The following is a 21,063-nucleotide window of genomic DNA, read 5'->3' on the forward strand; positions in this document are numbered from 1 at the left end:
GTAATTTACCGTCACAAGTCTGGTAATGGGTACAAAAAAAGACATACACGGTTAAACATACCACTTAGCACTGTAAGGGCAATAATAAAAAGGTGTAAAACATATGGAATGGTTGCAAATTTGCCAGGAAGAGGAAACAAGTGCATGGTGTCTCCACGGACGGTGAGGAAGATGGTGAGGGAGGCCATTAATAACCCAAGTATCACTATTTAAGAATTGCAGAGATTGGTTTGTTTCTTGCGGTCAACAAGTCTAAAAAAAAACATAAAATGGCACCTCCATACCAACTAACTCTTTGGAAGGGTGGCACGAAGACAGCCCTTACTGAGCACAATAAACAAAACCAAGAATGTGGAGCTTGCCAAACCTCATTGGAGTTATGGCTGGAAGAGAGTGCTATTGTCAGATGAGACCAAAATTGAACGTTTTGGCCATACATACCATCGACATGTTTGGCGGAAAAAGAGAATGCATACAGGAGAAGCACCTTATACCTATGGTCAAATGTGGAGGTGGGTCATTGATATTTTGGAGATGTTTTGCTGGCAGTGGTCCAGGGGCACTATTTTACATCAATGGCACAATGAATTCAACAAAGTACCAGGAAATTCTGGCAGAAAATGTGGCTGTCTCTGCTAAGAAGCTAGGACTTGGCCAGCAGGACAATGACTCCAAGCATACATCAAAATACATCAAAATATAAACAGAAATGCTTAAGTGAAATCAACATCCATGTTTTCCAATGGCCATCTCAGTCTCCAGACTTAAATTCCATCAAAAACCTGTGGTCTGAACTGAAGAGGGGGGGGTCCATAAGCGCAAACCCAAAGATATCAACGCTTCTGAAAAGTTCTACATGCAATGGTCAAAAATCCCCCCAAATGTGTTCTCTAAACTTATCACAAATGATAGGAAAAGACTCATGGCTGTCATCTTTGCCAGGGGTGTGTTCACAAAGCATTAAACCAGGGGTGCCAACAATTGTGGAACCTGTCCTTTGGGGAAATATTTTTCTAAATAACAAGTCTGTACTTGTAGCCCTAATTATCGCCAAGAAAACAATCCTACTAAACTGGAAAAACAGAGATCAACTCTCCATCTCAGAGTGGTTAAACCTGCTAACAGAACATATATCAATGGAACAAATATCAGCCTCAATCAGAAAACAAAATGAAAAATTTAATAAAAACTTCTCACCACTCCTAAAATCTCTACAACTGCTGGTGAAATAAGGCCACATACACACACCCTCTTAACCCCACTACTACTCTACCCACATACACACACACACGCACACACTGTATTGTACCCTTTTTTATTTTTACTATTTTCTTTTTTTCCTCCATTATTATTATTATTCTATTGTTATCACCATCAGCAATGGTCAAAACACATCCACAGAAATTCTTATACCCCTCCATAACTTGATTTATTTGACTTATCCATCTCCCAACAACTAGTGTCATTATTATTATTATTATTATTGCTGCTATTACTGTTGTCATTATTACTATGATTACTATTGTTATTACTACTACTGCTATTATTATTATTATTATTCATGTTGATGTTATTGTTGTTATTATTATTATTATTTTGTTTCTGTTCTTTTTTTCCCCCCATTATTATTATTATTAGTATTATTGTTTCTATTGTTATCACCATCAGCAATGGTCAAAACACATCCACAGAAATACTCCATACCCCTCCATAACTTGATTTTTTTTACTTATCCATCTCCCAACAACTAGTGTCATTATTATTATTATTGCTGCTATTACTATTGTCATTATTATTATGATTACTATTGTTATTATTATTATTATTATTGATGTTACTATTATTGTTATTATTGTTGTTGTTATTATTATTATTATCTTGTTTCTGTTCTTTTTTTTTTCTTCCCTCTCCTCTATTGCACTGCCTCTATCCCATTTCTCTCCTATCTAAATGTCAGCAGTCATGGCTAGCTACCCTCTCTGATCCCACTCTTGTTTGAAAATATCCAGCTCTCAGTCTATTGATTACCTGTCTGTCTGTCTGTCTGTGTCAATTTCTTTGTATGCCTGCCTGTCTATCTGTCTGCCTGTCTACCTGTCAACTTGTTTGTCTGCCTGCCTGTCTATCTGTCTGCCTGTCTGTCTGTTGGTCAATCCAATTATTATTATTATTATTATTATTAAAGCAACAAGCGGCGTTGGGAGGGGTACAAGCATTGGCACCATCGCGCCCCTTATGGAGCGATTTTAAAATGGCTTTGTCCTCATGATCATATACCTTCACCCAACATATCTACTGAATATCATGATAATTGTATAAAAAATTGATGCCTTATGGCCAATTAAGTGCTAAGAGACGCTGTCGGATGACAGTTGCGTCGCCATGGATGTGTCCTGGCCGCTTCTCGTAAAGGCCTTTACTATGTCGTAACACTTAGGCTAGATGGCATGTCGTAACACTTAGATGGCCCAGCGTGCATGTACAGCTGCAGCGCTTCCATGCCGCAACTAAAAAAAGTGTCACACTAGTGTTGTCATGGTACCGAAATTTTGACTTTGATACCGATACCAGGTTTAGTATCACGATACTCGATACTGAAGAAATACTGATTCAATAATCGGTACCTAACGATACTGAAATGACCTTAATAGATCAGAAACGTAATGTCCACAAGGGCTGACCTCATTTTCGAATTCACAGATTATTGAAAACCTGGTTTATTAACAACCTTTAAGTTGAAGCCTGTTCAACATATCAATAAGCATAGGCCTATAGTGTTACAATACTAAACCATAGAAAACTATATTAAATATATTTCAAAAATTAAAGTTGTAAAGTAAATTATCTTTAAACAGGTCTTTCACTTTAAAATAGATCTAAAAACTGCATGTTTCAATAACAATACAGCATCTTCCTATAATAAAGTATTTACAAATTAGAACAGCTATTGCTACTAAAGTGAACTGAGTCTAAGCTTGCGCTATATCAACCACGAAGAATGCACAAGCGCACGTCACCTCACTTGCCAACCTTAGTTGCTACTGCCATCTAGCGAAGATTCTGACAAATTACACTTTTCATCCTCTCAATCAGTAATGCGGGAGACACAGTTCCCTGGCTTTTACATTTGACACAAAACTACCGAACGTCGGAAAATTCTAATAGCGAACCGTTTATTTTTATTTTTATTTTTTTAAGTACCGAAAAAGTGCTGAAGTTTCAGTATACCGTGCAACAGTACGTCAGACACATATTCCAATCCATTGCTCAGCTTAGCAGAGAATGCATATTTCAGAGCGCCTCAGAGACAGATAGAATAATAACACATAAATACACATTTCAAATAATAAATATGACATTGAGAAAAAACGAAACAAAAGACGAGATATCATGTCGCGACCTACGCACAGAGCAGCCTACCGTTTTATGTATTTAGACATTGGCAGGTGCCGGAAATTTTCGGTTACGGTGACCAATAAAACGCTATTACAAAAGCAAAATCAGACATGTTATACATCGTTAGAAAGCTTATACTCTCACCTACTGAATAAATGAATTGTCAATCAAGCCAAATTGTACTAAAAAGGGCGACAACGCCGTAAGCAACAGGTGTGGTATTACGCACAGCTATTTTTGAAGGTAGCCGACATTTCACAAATGGATTATCCAAGACAATATATGACCACTCAGTCGCAAAAGGGACATATCTACGCGTAAAACCAATGGTAAGAGTGTATATTTATTCAATGTTTAGTCCCAGATATTGACTGTAGAATGACATGGTATAATTTTAAAAAAAAACTTTGTCTCGTTTATTTCGTTATTCAGTGAGCAGCCTTTTCACTGCTGTATTGGCATATTTTAGGGCTAATGTCAGGTTTATCTTGTTGCTACGGAATATTACATGACATTACAGGCATTTGGCAGACGCTCTTGTTACAGCTTTGGAGTTATTCTTAGGATCACTGTCCTGCTGGAAGACCCACGTTTTAACTTTCTAGCTGATGTCTTGAGGTGTTGATTCAGTATTCTAGATAATCCTCCTTCCTCATGATGCCATCTATTTTCTGAAGTGCACCAGTCCCTTTTCCAGCAAAACACCCCGACAACATGATGCCGCCACCCCCATGTTTCACAGTTGGGAAGGTGTTCTTCGGATTAAAAGCCTCACCCTTACATAGCGCTGATAATTATGGCCAAACAGTTCAATTTTTGTTTCATCTGACCAGAGAACAATCCTCCAAAAGGCTAGGTCTTTGTCCTGGTGATCACTTGCAAACTTCATTCTGGCTTTTTTATGCTGGTCTTGGAGCAGGGGCTTCTTCCTTGCGTGACGGCCTTTCAGGCCATGGCGATGTAGGATTCTATTAATGATAGATGTAGCAACTTTGGTACCTGACGCCTGCAACTCCTTCACCAGTTCCTTTGTTGTTGTCTTGGGGTTCAGTTGAACCTTTTGGACCAAAGTTCGTTCAGCCCTAAGAGTTCATTTGTGCCTCCTTCCTGAATGATGCAGTGTCTGTGTGGTCCCAAGATTTTTATATTTAAATACTATTGTTTGTACAGATGCTCGTGGTACCTTCAGTTGTTTGGAAATTGCTCCTAAGCAGGAACCGGACTTGTGGAGGTCCACAATTTTTTTGTCTGGATTGCTTGGATCTTCACATGGTATCAAGGGCAAAAGGCAGTGGCTCTAAAGGTAGGCCCTTAAATACAGCCACAGGTGCCAATTAACTCCCAATTAACTCCTAAATATGACAATTAGCCAACCAGAAGCTTCTAAAAAGTCAGTACATCAATTTCTGGAATCTTCCAGACTGTTTACTTTACAAAGTAGATGCCCAAATTGACTTGCCAAAAGAAATTTATGGTAACATGAAATGTGCGGAGTTCTGAAAAACTGAGTTTGAATATCTTTAGCCTAGGTGTATGTCAATTATGGCCTCAATTGTACACTGGGGAATTTCTGTTCAGTTTCTGATGGTTCCAGCCTCTTATATTTACACCACTGCACCCTTTGTCACAGCCATTGTTTTACATATAGCAAAGCAAAAGTGCTAAACGGTACACGTTGATCAGACTGTTCAAATTCACACAAGGATAACCGTAATCCACAACAGATTCTTAAAGGGTCACTTCGCATTTTTACACCCAGGTCCACTGCTCTCCTCATCACGAATTATGTGCTAAACTTGGCCCCCCCAAAATCCCGCTCCGCCTCCCAATCACACCTGTCTACATCCGGGACTGGCTACGCTGTATGCATCTTTGCATGTATGTAGGCTATGTGCACACACACATGCAGTACTGTTATCATTTTCTCATTACAAACACTGATATCTGAAGAAAAACACGTTTTTAACATACAAAAATGCCAAGTTACTCACACACAAAGCGCTACAAGTCATTAACACTTGCAAAATCTAGGCCTGCTTTTAAAACACTGATATGAAAATTATGCCAAGTTACAATAAACAATATTGGCTACCTTACCTAACACAAATACAACATGCTGTATTCCAAAGCAATGCTGCTACCCAATGCTTCCTAAATTCTTTCAAGTAACTTGACACGTGTTCTCTCTTCTTACCATCTGAACACATTGGGCCTCATTCACCAACCGTTCTTAAGAAGAATTTTCTTCTTAAAACCCACTTACGCAGCTTCCACAAAGATTCTGACATTCACCAATGTTTTCTTATTTGGGATTTGTTCTTAGGTAAGAACAGAATCTACGCACACTCAAGAGCACACTTACGCACATTCGAGTGCTGACATGTTTGTGCAAAATAATTGGTTATTGCATTTTCTTCAATTCTACAGTTGTATAATATTATAGGATTTAAATTACAATAATATTTTTATCATTTATAATATATTTTAATAATTATTTTCATTATTTTACAAAGCATTAAGGTGCCAGGTTCCGCCTCAGAGGGTGGTTGCCTCAGCGGGATTAAATGATAAAAATCAAACCATTGTAGTGACCTTTTATTTTTTGGGGTTTCAATTATGCAATGTTCTATACAGTAAAAGCAAATAATTTTGAATACAAACTAAGCACTTAAGTAACACTTTTTAAACACATGGACATGTTGCAGAAGAGAACGTCACTAGGGGGTGACACCAAAATGACTGGCAATAAGTTTTTGTGCAGTGTTTTGTGCAGCGACCCGGTTGAAACAGCTAATTTTTCCAATGCAGTTTACTGCCGGTTGATTTAATTAGTGGTATTAATGTGACGAGAAGCGCTTTGTCATTTGAATGCATAACACGCAATTCCTTGCGCCCACTCCCACCAGTATTTTTTTATTTTTTTGTTGCCTCAGATTTGACATCAAACCATTTTTTTTGTGCACCCTTCTCCGGATGCAGCGTTCACTGAACGAGTAATATCATCCCATGCATCTTTTTTGTGTTATTTTATATCCACTACTGACGCTACTAAATATGACGTTTGCTGTTCACTTCCGGCAGCAAAACATCCACTTCAGAACTTCTTAAGTTTTACTTAGGTTTGGAGTCCGGTGCTCCACCGTCTTTACATTTTCGTTTGGGCATTATTGAGTTCGTTCGCTCTCAACTTTTCTTTTCGAGTTCTGTGTGTACACACGGCCCTGCAGTCTCATGCCCTTTTATGGGGATTGGCGGGGTGTTTACCTATGCTAATTAGGAACAACTGGCACGCGCTTTACACTTACGAGGACAATGGGATTCATCATTTTAAGAACAGATGTGCGAACAATTCTGTGGTTTAAGAATACGTCGTGAATCTGACATAGAATTTCTTAGGAATTTTCTCAAGAATAAAGTTAAGAAAAAACTTCGGAAGATATTGGTGAATGAGGCCCATTGTGCTCATTCAAACATCAAAGTATCACATAAAAAAATGGCCCCATGGAAGAGCACATCATTCAAACGAATGTTCTCAACAGCTGATGAACACTTACACACCACAAAGGATATCCTTATGCTTAGAAAATTTACAACCTCTTCAACATTTCCGACATTTGCACATGTACAATATTCTAAATGCTGCACACACGTATATATACTGTATACATCCATAGATATATAGAATACTTCATTATCCATATGACAAAATTTTCCCTAGCAGCATATAGAAAAGGCCAGGTGGGGAGGGGGGTTCAATACTATAATTTATTCTGCAATGTTAAACAATAAGAGTTCTTCTTTCTGAATAGAACTTCCTAAACAAAAATATTTCATTCATGTGTTTCATTCACGATGTGCTTCACATACACCCAAAGCACTGCACGCACACTTTTTATAAACATATTGTGTAGTTATTACAAAAAACATACACTGCTGTAAAACAATTGAAATTATTCAGTAAAATTATCCCCACTATAAATTATTGCTATTTCACACATCCATATGACACATGCTTTCAATGACCACATTCTGTTCACACGGTAAGATGGAAAATCACAGGGGCAAGTTGCTTGAAAGAATTTAGGAAGCATTGGGTAGCAGTATTGCTTTGGAATACAGCATGTTTCATTTGTGTTAGGTAAGGTAGCCAATATTGCTGTAACTTGGCGTAATTTTGGTATCAGTACTTTTAAAGGCAGGCCGAGATTTTGCAAGCGTTAATGAATTATAGTGCTTTGTGTGTGAGTAACTTTGTATTTTTGTACGTTGAAAACGTGATTTTCTTCAGATGTGTATAAACACAAACCTATGTAGACTATAGATACACTATTTGCTTTGCCTGTTGCATACAGCATCGATTTCAAATGAATGAATGGTTTCATTAAAGGCTGCTTAACGCCGGGCACCCACCGCACGCGTAGCGTAAGCGGTGCGTAAAGCCGGGCACCCACCGCACGCGTAGCGTAAGCGGTGCGTAAAGCCGGACACCCACCGCACGCGAAGCGGCCGCGAGCGCACGACGCGCGTACTACGCGCGAAAAATTGAGCCTAAACAGCGACGTGTTCTCACAGTCCCTAATAGGTCTGCCAAAGTTCACTATGTCCGATGTTATCCGCATTGTCGAAGCATTGCCAGTGAACGTTAAGCAGTCTAAACTAGACAAGGGCTATAAATTCTTTTTTGAGAAGTTTATATTCGGTTATGAAGGTAAGTATAACGTTAGCTCTGGTTCGCCAGAAAGCTAAATAGCTAGCTTGCTAACCACAGCAAGTTAGCCGATTAAAGAGATATTTCACTTCGACATAACATAAATTATTTTCTGGAGGTGACTCCATTGTGTTTTCGTAGCGTGAAGCAACATCTGCTGTCCGTTAACAGCGTCTTTGTTTCTCTCGGTTGTCCCGAAAATGAATGAATAGGGAGCCTGATAGCTGTGAGGAAAAGCGATTATGTTAACGTTGACGGTCAGCAGGGGAGGCAAAGCTATGTAAGTACAATGTGTTAGGCTCCACAAAATTACTTATGTTATACCGAAGTGAAATATCTCTGAACTAAGTTTTGTACTACCGTTACTATTTTGTGACATGTTGTTTGTGCTGTACTTGTTCTAATAAAGATTTATATTGCTTGTCAAATCGCCTGTGTAAGTTCAGTTCACTACCGAGCTGTTTGTTTTCATCGCTGATAAAAACTACCCACACATGTTTAAATCAGCTGATATATCTTAAGTAGGCTTGTGGCGATGTCCGTCAATACATTTTGTAATTACAATTAACAACTAAAATAAACGTGCATCTGCAGTTTCAACGTTGAATATCCAAATATGTGCTTGCTAACAAGCTAGCTGGCTAAAACGTAATTTGCTAATCATAACATAAAATATAGCTAGCTAACTGATTTTATGACATTCTTGAGTAACAAGTACCACATGACTGAAACTGCGTTAGTTCTCAATGAATGATAAAAAAAAATAAAATTAAAAAATAAAAAACAAAGGAGTTGGTAGGGGACTCAGACATTTGATTTAGACCCAAATGTATGTGAGGAGAAAAGTTTAATATCGAGTGTAATCTTATTCACAAAGCAGTAGCTAACTAGCTAGCTATCGTAATGGGTTAGTCTATGTTAGTTTGCAACATTATGACAGTCATGCTACCTAGCAAGTTTTTTTCTTATTTTGGAGTACATATGTGGGAAAGGGCTGTGAAAGGGCAAATAAATTGTTTTTCGAATTGGTACACAGGGGAACGCTACAAAACAAAAAAGCTCTTCGTTGCTGCCATTGTTTTGGTAGCTGTTAAGATAACCGGAAATGAGAGACCCCTACATCCGGTTTACATACCCGGAAATGTGAAATAGGCCTATGGCGGGCGTGGCCATTTTGTCAATTTGGAGCCAAAACCATAGAGTTAAGCGGTCTTGTGATTTTTACAATGTGATTGACAGTCCGGTGCGAAAAAGCTCATCAACCCGAACGAACGATTGCAGAACGAACTTGAGGCTAGCTGACTGTCTGCCGTTATGTTTTAAAATATATTATCAAATGTTTACGGAGTTTAATTTCCATCCGTGACTGTACTGTGTCATGTAATCACGTTATATGTATGACATTAATAATACAATTATGTTCAGTTATCTTCAATTCATGTTTCTGAGCAAAACGAATATGCTTAGCTAGCATATCAGCTTGCCAGTGAGCTAGGTAGGCTATCCGTGGTTAGCTCACGCATTAGCAATATGAACCACAGGGGAAGAACATCGACTACACTGATGGTCAATCAATCAGAGATGTGTAGGCTACTGGCGATTTGACTAGGCTAATTTTCATATAACTGTCTGGTAGACCTGCTGTTAACCAAGCAAGTTATCGTCATAGGTTTTCGCCACAGTCAGTTAATGAGCCAGTAACTGCTACTAGCTACTCCATCGCCGTTTGTGGTGTTCACTTGCTGGGTGACGCTAGCTGACCGATCGTTCGCAAGTCACTTTCTACCGAATAAAAATTAACACTGTCAGCGGTGATTAACAAATCTACCACGTATTTTAATAACTGATCTGCAGGCGTGTAAATATGACAACGCACTTTGTACAGCAAGTTTTCCACCTGGTGCATGAAGACAAAAATAATGTACATTGAATTTCTAATTATTATTAGGCTATTTTTTTTCTTGTAAATCATCAAAACCAATGGAGAAAAGCCAATATACGCAAGGAGCCCCCAGGACCAATTCTGAGAACCACTGACTTAAATGCTCTTGTCGGTCTCTTAAATGTTAAAAACATGTTCCTTTCTAAATGCCAGTCTTACAAAGATGGTTAATTTCGTTAAATTGTGTGTGTGTGATTTCATCGTGTGTTGTATGTTATTCAGCAAATAAACCTTAAGACTCTTAATTCGCTTCGTGAAACTGAAAATTTTGCAATGTTTATCCCAAAATCGGGATTATAGTAGCTTTGCCACATGCGTAAAGCATGGCCCAGGTAGACATTTACGGAATGTACACGACTGACAAGCCGTCAAACACGTTTGACAGATTGAATATTTGCCAGTTAGGGTTAGCTAGCTAGTCAAATAGCTTGGTAGCCAAAGTTGCAAAGTTTTAGCATAGGCTACTGGACTACCAAATATAGCAAGCTGATTACGCTTTCTGCCAACTAATTATTTGGTTAAGTAGGCTAAAGGAAATAGTAAAAATGACTCGCCTACCGAAAAACTTCAGAGGATGATTATTTTATGGTCGTCTACTGCAGCTGTAAATAGCACACGCCATAATGAAATCACTACGAAATGGGATGCCTGCATTTTCTGACTTCGCACAGGTGGACCGTAGTCGGAGCCACAATGTCAAGGCCAAGAGGTGCCACCTCCCACCCCAGTGAACATAGACTGTAGCCCTGCTGTAGCTTAGTCCTCCGCAGTAATCAGGAAGTGACGCAAACTGTACCTCATTGGTCCACAACAAATATTATAACAGTGCCCAAATGACACAATAAATCATGAAATCGAGACATGGACAGCCATAAGACGAATAAAATACACATATTGTGACTATTTGTACTCATGAGAAAAAATTATTGACTTTGTATTTTGACCGAATTTGTACCGTAGACTTGCATGGAAAGCGGATATGAAAACACCTATACTGGAGCCAACCGTAGTGGCGCTAGTGAGCAACCAGGAACAACAAGACCACGAAATGAGCTTCAAAAACGAAGTCTGGTTTTGGCCGCTTGGTTTATACACAGAAACATACTCTAAAATGCTAGGTATGCATGCTCTGATTTATATTTCATCCTTATATTAGGCTACTGGGGGTGTGTCCCTAGTTCCCTCCCAGATATGTTATAAGCAGCTAAAAAAACACAAGCCTTTTCGTTTTTGTATTGTCCTTGCAGAAAAATAATAATAATAATAAAACTGGAACCTGGGGAAAAGGCAAACTTAGTTTCGCTATCTTATTTTGCGGAGGGGGTGGAGTAAATTTGAAAATACACCACAGAAAGACGTAGCCTATTGAATGATGCAGAAGTGAATACACCGGGCTCTCTAGGGGTTTCGTCATACTTGTTCCTGGTTATGGTTATACACTTTGTTGTACGTCGCTCTGGATAAGAGCGTCTGCCAAATGCCTGTAATGTAATGTAATGTAATGCTGCGGTTTGTTAGCTCGAGTGCTGGAAGGTAGTTTTTAACCAACCATTGCTCAGCCTATTTGACTTCTCCGATGTCTTCGTTCGCCGTGCTTTCAAAAAGGGCTTGTTAATAAAAATCAGATAATCCACAGAGCTTTAAAAAAATCCGATTATTTAGTGGTTTTGCCGATTAAAATGCACCTATTTTATAAATTAAGTTGTAAGCAAGCCTTTATTGCACTTGCGCGTCGGCGTCACACTCAAAAAATAACTCAAGTACTGCACGTGGCCTGTTTCAGATGGACTGACACCTTCCTTAGAAAACAGCCTAGGCCATTATCTTTTAACGTCCTCGACTCCCACTGCAATTAAACTCCCATAAGATATGGCCTAATTCCACGCACGGGATTTATGATTTATGATAAGTTATTTAGTGATCCGTTTTAAACACTGCATCTACAACTTTAAAAATAAAAGTAACCTCCTCCGCTGTGGAAGACTGCCGAGGTCCATTATATGACTAATTTATTCTTTAACACAAGAAAAAAGACATACAAATAAAAAGTGAATTTGGGCTATATACGCAATACAGGCTATGTCGAATCACGTTTACACCCAATAACATGGGAGGATGGAGTAAATAACTTTGTGTAGGGAGTCAAGAATCCCTATTGGTAGCGAACAGGCTATAACAGAATCAACAGGCAACGAAATCAACACGTGAAAAGTTAACATCTCTATTTAAATGTACACTTCTGTTCCCAGGTTATAGGACCTTAACTCACCTAAAACGTTGCAAATGTTGCTTTTTAGGGTAACAGTAGCGATGTGACGCGATAGGCTACTTGTCGACACGCTGTTAAGCTTTCAAATCGCTGTTATGTTTCGAAGCCCTGTAGAGTACGGGGACTGGAGAGTGCTCGAAGGGAGGGAGGGAGGGGCTAGGCAGTGAAGCTGAGGAAGTAACGGAAAATAGTACGTCAACTGCAAAAGAGCTTGCTGCCAATTGAATTCAATGTAGAAAACAGAACTGATTTGTGACAGGTGCTGGTGTTTTGGTCCTCAAGTAGGGCAAGGTCATTTTTCAGTTTTTACAGATTATGAAAGTGCAGATTATAAGCTTTCAAATGATGTGTCATACATTGAAATCTGAAAATAGTTGAAGAAGATATGCTTATTTGAATGTTGGTACTCCTAAAATCAAGTAGCAGAGAAAATCCCCTTGAAAGATCTTGAACTTTTCACACTTCTCACAGGGAGATAATGGGTGGGAACAATAGCTAGTTAACTCCACCCCAACCACTAGAGTACCTGTCAATCCTTGCCCATTTAGGGGTTACCCTATTTAAACTCCAGATGTGAACACCACAGAGACTAGAAAAATGTCTTAAATGAAGCAATATATTTGTTCCATTTATAATACTAGCTTAGATTACTTTATATTCATAATTTTGTAAGAAATAAAGTGCCACAAATGCAATGGTCAAGGCAAAAAATCTAAAATGAATTTGCTCCTTTTTTTAGTTCGCAATGAAATACTGGGAGATTGCGGGTTAAAGTATACATGTCCTGGATCAAAAACTTCTTGACCACGAGTTCATAAAATCTAAGGGTGGATATGTAGAACTACTAAAGATCTATGAAGCAAAAACTAAGCAGTGTACCCAGCATCTCCAAATCTACCCAAAATGTCTAAATTGTTAACACTGGTCTAAAATAGCTAAGGGTCCAGAAACAAATCCAAAATCTCTCCAAAAAGGAATATAATGCTTTTTGTCCATTGTAAAGCATATGAGCCCCTTATGAAGGTTTAAGATGAAACATAGATATAATTTAAACATAATGCAAAAATAGTCACACAATGCTGCACAGTACCTAAATGTGTAATAATTAACTCTTGTATGTATTTCTATACTCTGTACACTCCTATGTTTTCTTGTATGGGAATGGGACGATATGAAAACAATTTTCAGCTGTCCACCACGTTTTAGCAATGTTTCAACACTTTCCTCATCACTGTTGTATGCCTCTGTGATGTTCTGTGTAAGGACCCACACGCAGACCAGGGAAATCCAAAAAACGTTGTCTTTATTCAGTCCGAGGTTCGAAGCCAGGTAATGAGAGAGAGGACGGTGCCAAATCGGGTTTCCAAAAGAATAGTGAAAAAACAGGCAAAAAATCAAAAACCAGGAGATCAGAATGGCGAAGGTACAAAGGGACAGGCAAAAGAGAAGTCTAGGCAAAGCGAAGGTCAAACCAGAAGCAAACAAAACCAAACGGGGCAGGCAAACTCGAAGTCGTACAAAGGGGTGTCGCAGGAATCTCGATAGACAAAGACTTACTAACAATCGGCACAATGAATTCGATCAACGTTCTGACACTGAACAGGTGGAAAAGACTGACATTTATACACTGGGGAAGATAACAATCAAGGAGGGGTTAAGTGAGTGAGGGAGGAGTAACAATCAACATCCAGGTGAAGATCATTAGGAAAACTAATTAAGTGACAGGGGACTGACAAAACGCGGACTGGAATCACATAGACCACAATGATAATAGACGGCCTGGGTGAGCAGGTACAAACGCGTGCAGAGAGAGATTGGTGCAGTCAGAGCAAGAGACAGGTGCAGGCAATTGCAGAACTCAGCGTTAGAGCAGGCTAGAAAGAAAAGGGGCGGAGCTACAGCGCAGCATGGAAAAGGGGAGACTGGTTAATGTATTAGTATAGTGATCTAAACTATCAAAAACCCAAAACTAGTGTGTGTTAGTCCATTAGTAATATTCACATGTTAGTATATTAATGAGGTTAGTACTTTACAATCTATAAATTAGTAAGGATTAGTAGAAATTAGTAAAACTAGAAATAAGTAGGAAGTAAGTAAAAACGAGACTGGAAGGAAGGGGGGGAAACCACGAAAACCCGGAACCACCCGAATAGTGAAATCACACAAGTACAGGGGAGTGAAGCAGCTCAGGGAACACAGACACAGAGACAGTACTGGGGAGACAAGTGACCGGGAATTACAGACTACAACAGCCTCACAAAAACTATTACACTACTAACTAACGCATACATTACAGTGTGAAATATCCACATTACATAATACCACTAACCTATTTAAAGACACTCAATTTCTAAAATAACGTATATAACCGAAATATTTTGAGCAGTAATACTTACATGGCAATGATGAAATCTTATCTATGTTCAGTAGATGGAGACAGAGACAATAAATCAATGACAGTTCTATCCGCTTCTGTTTTGCTCCAGAAAACGATGTCAGATAGGTCTATCAGCAAAACTATTTGCCGGCTAGGGTTAGTTAGCTAGCTTGCTAGTCAAATGGCTTGGCAGCCGAAGTTGCGAACTGTTTTAGCATACTTGACTACCCAATAGCAAATAAGCGTTAGCTGATTACACTTTCTGCCAACTAAATATTTGGTGAAGTAGGCTAAATGAAATAGTAAAAATGACTTGGCTACCGAAAAAACTTCAGAGGAGGATTATTTTATGGTCGATCAGTGCAGCTGTAAATAGCACACACCATAATGAAATCACAACGAAATGGGATGTCTGCATTTTCTGACTTCGCAGTGGACCGTGGACGTCTCTTAACAAGACCAGGAAGTGAGCTTCAAAAATGAAGTCTGATTTTGGCCACTTGGTATGGGCCACAAAAGGCTATTCCTTGCTGCTCACTGATAGGTTGTGAGCTCCTCTTCCTCTGATTGGCTGTAGGTACCATAACTCTGATTGGTGCATACATGTGTTTTTTTTTCTTCCATTACTACACGGAAATATAGTGCCAAAATTATTTGTATTTTTGTGTGTCCACAGCTTGAGATTTGTATTTTGTAATTGTAGTTTCAGATTTGTAAAACAGGATTTGTAGTTTTGTGATGCATAAAACACGTTTTGTGTGTCCACAGCTTGAGATTTGTAAAAAACAGGATTTGTAGTTTTACAATGCGTAAAACGTGTGAATTGTGAAACACGTGTAAATAATATTGGCACTAAATTCACTCCATAGTTTCTGTTTTTAACTCATACTTTGGTTGCAGTAGCACCAAATGTCTGAGTTCAGTAATCTCAGCACGCCGGCGTGTCGACCACTAGGGGCTTTGCGCTAAGAGGTTCATTACCATAAAAGTCGAGTTCTGAGTGTCTGCAAACTGTTCTTGAAGTAGGTTGGGACTTCAATAGGCAACCAAACTTGAGTTGACAACTCCTGTGACAACAACAAATGACCTACAAGACAATATGTTGTGTTATTTTGACATCATTACCTGACACCAAATGCAAAAATGATATCCACTAAAGACAACTGACAGAGTGCCAAGGGCAACATGAATTTGGAAGTCACTACAAATTCCTGGGAATTGCAACACAACATAATTACAACCAAAGGAAAGTAAAAATTGTTCAGAATATTAGTTGAAACAGATTTTTCAGCTCTCCTGTCATGTAGTGACCACAAGTTTGTTTTTCCTCTCTTCCACACACACTGCACAATACAAAATGCACACACAGATGCATACACAGACACACAGATGCACACACAGATGCATACACAGACACACAGATGCACACACATGCTCACGCAAACACACACACACACGTGCGCATGCACACACACACAAGACAATACTGAATTACATGAATACTGACTTTTAAATACTTAAATACTGAACTTTATTGTAATTTTTACAATAATGTACAAAGGCACAAGAAAAATATTTTCAAACTTTTGTACTTTATAAATCTTTCTAACTGAAAGACAGTGACATCAGCCCTAATCGTAACAACTTTTCAGTGAATCATGGTAAAATCTAATTCCTTCTTTAATAGTGTTTTCAAGACAAACAAATATATTTCAAGGTTGCTACTTTTGTTTATCCATAATCAGACAAGGTCTGCCTGGGTTTTGGAATTACTGACTAAATGTATATTTAGGTTAACTGTTTAAATCCTGAATGATGTAAGTCTTTCAAACTGCAGAACTTTGGTTTTCAAGACTCATTCACTTCTGTGGTGTGGGGATGGCTGGTTTAAGCAGCCACACCTGCCCTGGGTCAAGCTAATTAGACCTGGCCAATTGGATAATTGGTTAAGAATGAGATAATTGGCCAGGCTAATTGGACCCAGGAACAGGAGTGGCTGCACCTGTGCGTAGTGAGGTAATCACTGCGCACAGGTTAAATCTGCCATCCCCACCCACACAGGAGAGCTTCGGTCATGACTGTTTTAACATCGGCTCCTTGGCGTTAACATCTTGCCAAACCCTCGTTAATAAAATCTGGACTGTTGGAACATCTTCTCCCTGTGTCTCTGTGCTGGAGGGCCCCAAGAAAAGCCACTTCGGTGGCCTGTGGCAGGCGTGTTTGCCACAACTTCATTTCACTTCTCTTTCTGGTTTACCTTACATGTAATTTTGAACATTCTGCAACTTCTCCTTGAGTAACCAAAGTTACATTCTTGTAGTCTTGGAGGGCCCTAGCTAAATCCTTACTGACAAGAGAAATCTACAAATAGACAAAAACACCACTTTACACCATCATAATACCATCTTGGCAGAGCAATTCAATTTTTCCCCAATAAAACATTACCCAGGAGGATATATGATCTTATGTACTTTGTGTGACTTAATTCATACAGAAGTTTTATATTCACCATAATGTAATTCAGGGATAATACATATGTGCAGTACATAAATGAATAATGATCTGTACATTAATTTAGAGGTAGGTCATTATTCATTAAATGATTCATTTATTACTGTAATTAATTTTTGTTTCTAATGTCCCTGCACCGAACACTCTGGCAGGTGTCGTGATCAGCTTGGGACATACAAGCTTTCTGTGTTAATGATGAAAGTCACACTCCTAGCTGTGTACATACATCTGCTGATGCATCTGGACACATCTTCAGTGATGTTCCTGGAATCATCAAGTGTTTTGGGTCTTTCAACATCATACACCCTCCTCCAGGTGACCCAGCCGGGGCTGATCAGACCCCAGTTTGTGTCCAGATGGCTAGCTACTTATGACCCCATGGCTCTCCTCTTTTGAGCCACAGCCATCTTGAAGCCCTCTCTGCCGCATCGGTGGTACTGCGGATGGCTCTCCTCTTCCTCTCTCCCTCGATGCCCAAATTGCTGAAGGCTCTGGCTAAAGAACGGGCTGCAAATCCCCTGCATCCAACCTCCACTGGGAGACACCTCGCTCTCCACCCAGCCTGCTGACATTTGCTGACCAGTCCCGCGTACTTGGAGAGCTTCCTTTCAAAGGCCTCTTCCAAGCGATCTTCCCATGGGACTGTCAGCTCCAACAGCACAGCTTGCTTGGTGGACCCAGACACAAGAACAATGTCTGGTTGCAGGATGGTTGCTGCGATATGGTTTAGGAACTTCAGCTGCCGTTCAAGGTCCACCAACAGTTGCCAGTCCCGTGCAGAGGTCAGGATGCCTGCAGAAGTTCTTCTGGTGGGTTTTGGCTGCTCCCCAGCTCTGACAAAGACGATGGTCTGCTTGGAGGGTCGGGACCGCTTCGCCCACTCAACTCCTGCGCTGATGGCTTCAGCGATGGTCTTCAGGACCTGATCATGCCTCCATCAGTACCGTCCCTCTCCAAGTGCCTTTGTGCAGCAGCTGAGGATGTGCTCCAGGGTTCCTCGCTTGGAGCACAGTGGGCATGCTGGTGACTCTGCTTTGCCCCATGTGTGCAGATTTGATGGGCTTGGAAGCACATCATACACTGCCTGGATGAGAAATTTGATGCGGTGTGGCTCGGCTTTGCAAAGCTCAGCCCAGGTCACTTTCCTCTCAACCGCATTTTCCCATCTAGTCCAAGCCCCCTGTTGCTTCATTCCCACCGCCTTGCAGGTTCTTGTCTCCTCCACTGCTGCTCTCACCTTCTCCTGAACTAGGCGGTGCCTTTTCTTCCCTCTGATGGTGTTCATTTGGGGAGTTGGAAAGGATCCTAGCCCAGCTTGGCCTCGTGTGACCACTCCCACCAGCCTCTTGTGACACAGCCTTGCCTCTGCTTCCTGTGCCCTCCACTTCCTGCCAGTCCTCACTTGGATCCCTGCTTTGGCCACCTTCGGATCATTTGAGTCCCTGTACTGTACCACTTCTCTGGCTCTTGTTACCTTGAATTCCTCCTCCAAGGATTTGAAGGATAGTTGCAGTTTGTTGTGGGGGCCGCAGAGTGCGATGCTGCTCAGGCTCTTTGGCAGCCCCAGCCATCTCCTGAGGTGGTTGCTGACCCTCCTCTCTAAGGTCATGACTGTCGTGATCGGAACTGCATAGACGAGGAGGGTCCACAGGATTCTGGGAAGAATGCTATGCTGATAAACCCAGGTTTTGAATTTCCCAGGTAGGCCAGACTTGTCCACAGCCTTCAGCCAGCTATCCAACTCGGTGCAGGTCGACTGGATGGATGTTGTGTCCCTCAGAGAGCTGTCAAAAACCTTCCCTAAGCTCTTGACTGGCTTCTCTGTGATGGTTGGGATGGCTGTGCCTGCAATCTTGAACCGGAACTTGTCCTCCACCTTCCCTTTCCTCAGCACCATAGATCTAGATTTGGCTGGTTTGAAATGCATCCGGGCCCACTCCACCAGCTTTTCAAGCCCCTGCAGAATCCACCGGCAGCCTGGGACTGATTCTGTGGTGACTGTGAGGTCATCCATGAACGCCGGAGTGCAGAGGGCCCAGAATGAATTCCGCTCAACGGCAACCACCCATCAGATTGCCGTTGAGCGGAATTCATTCTGGGTCCTCTGCACTCCGGTTCAGCAGACTTAGTGAGCATGTTCATAGCTAGAGAGAACAGTGTCACAGAGATAGTGCACCCTGTGATGATGCCGATCTCCACCTTGTGCCAGCTTGATGTAATTGCTCCTGAAGAGACCCTCATCCTGAAGTTGCTGCAGTAATCAGTGACGAGGTCTCTGATTCTGCTGGGGACGTGATGTTTGGTTAGTGTTAGCTGCACCAGCTTGTGTGGAATGGAGCTATATGCATTTGCCAGGTCGAGCCACAACACTGACAGGTTGCCCTTGTTCTCTCTGGCCTCCCTGATGAGCTGTGTCACCACACCGGTGTGCTCCAGACAGCCTGGCATCCCTGAAACGCTACCCTTCTGGACTGAAGTGTCGATGTAGGTATTCTTTGCCAGGTAGGTGCATAGCCGCTTGGAAATGGCGCTGAAGAAGACCTTCGCCTCGACGCACAGCAGGGAGATGATGCTCCTGCCCCCACCAGGCACTTCATCCTCGCTTGGTGGATCTTCAAGCCGCGATCGTTCATACACACTGCTTGCTCATAGTCGTTTGTTCGTTGCCTGGGTCTGATGCCGTTGTGTCCGTCCGACTGGGGTGCTCATCCTACACAGACACCGCTCTAAAAGTGATCACCATCCTGTGTTGCTTTCTCAGTTCATAAGCAGGGCTTTGGATGCAACTGCTTTGAAAAATGAAGTGGGAAAAGCTGCTAACAGGCACTGCACAGGCCTCATTAATGAAAGAATAATTATACCAAATCTGTGCTACAAAGTTTTACATCTCTGTGGCATCTGAAGATACATTTCTGATAAGTTATTGGTTCAGGCTAATTAAGAACCCCCAAATCTTAATTAGCTTTAACTGAAAAAAATATTAAGGAGTCCAAACATCGCAGGTACTAGCAATGGTGAGAATTGGCCAATAGGAGGCGCTACAGTAATTCATCAAACCATTGAGCTTATTCCTCACTCTGAACTACTGCCATGAGCTCTATATCCACATACATGTCTCTGTCTGGAGGACAAATGTGCCTCAATCCATCATGGCCACAATGCTTAATATTTCCCAAATGCATCCATCCATTATCTATACCCGCTGAGAAGGCTTGCGGGGGGGTTCTGGAGTCTATCCCAGCGTGCATTGGGCGAGAGAGAGTAATACACCCTAGACAGGCTATCTATCGCAGGATATTCAAAAATGCATTTTTTGAAAAATACTTCTACAAAAATTACATTGTATGAAAGCCTCCATAGTCCACAACCTATACAGAATTTTGGTACAATAAAATCTGGATGAATGTAGTGAATAGCAACATGGGCGTGGCTTATCACAAAAATACTAATAACTCCCAAATAGTTCAACAGAAATGTATTAAATTTGGCAGCTATAGTGGCACTCACATCCAATGCCAAAATAAAAAAGTATTGACTCAATTGAATCGTGTGGTGGTGCTATAGAGCACAATTTTTCAAATAAAGTAATCAAAAATCACTTTGCCATTTAGAAATCTAAAACCTGCTGTTGTGTTCAGTTTCCTCATTTGGAACATAAATCTGTATCTTCTGTGTTGCTGACCTCTTGAACTGGCTGCCATTATTTTTTCCTCCTGTGCCCTGTTTTGGCCTAATCACATGAGTGAGACCTGTGAAACTTGGCAGTGGTACAGGGTACCCCCCTCGCTGAGTGATTTTGGCACTGATTGGCCACTACATACCAATCCAATCTCATGATTTTCAGTCTCAGCATTTCAATG

At 40.7% G+C, this 21,063-nt stretch overlaps 1 protein-coding gene and 1 pseudogene across 3 annotated transcripts in view; both read right to left on the reverse strand.

Annotated features, from left to right (window-relative positions):
- Window positions 1–12,461, reverse strand: part of LOC118220133 — a 48,371-nt gene extending 35,910 nt beyond the window's left edge. For all 3 annotated transcript variants that reach the window (XM_035403782.1, XM_035403781.1, XM_035403780.1), the window contains exon 1: window positions 12,316–12,461. The gene's annotated coding sequence lies outside the window, so the exon portion shown is untranslated. The remainder of the gene's footprint in view (window positions 1–12,315) is intronic.
- A 4,336-nt stretch (window positions 12,462–16,797) lies between these two features.
- On the reverse strand, window positions 16,798–20,316 carry LOC118218259 (annotated as a pseudogene).
- Window positions 20,317–21,063: the final 747 nt, after the last annotated feature.

Source organism: Anguilla anguilla, chromosome 2 (assembly GCF_013347855.1).
Source record: "Anguilla anguilla isolate fAngAng1 chromosome 2, fAngAng1.pri, whole genome shotgun sequence".
NCBI classification, from domain to species: Eukaryota; Metazoa; Chordata; class Actinopteri; order Anguilliformes; family Anguillidae; genus Anguilla; species Anguilla anguilla.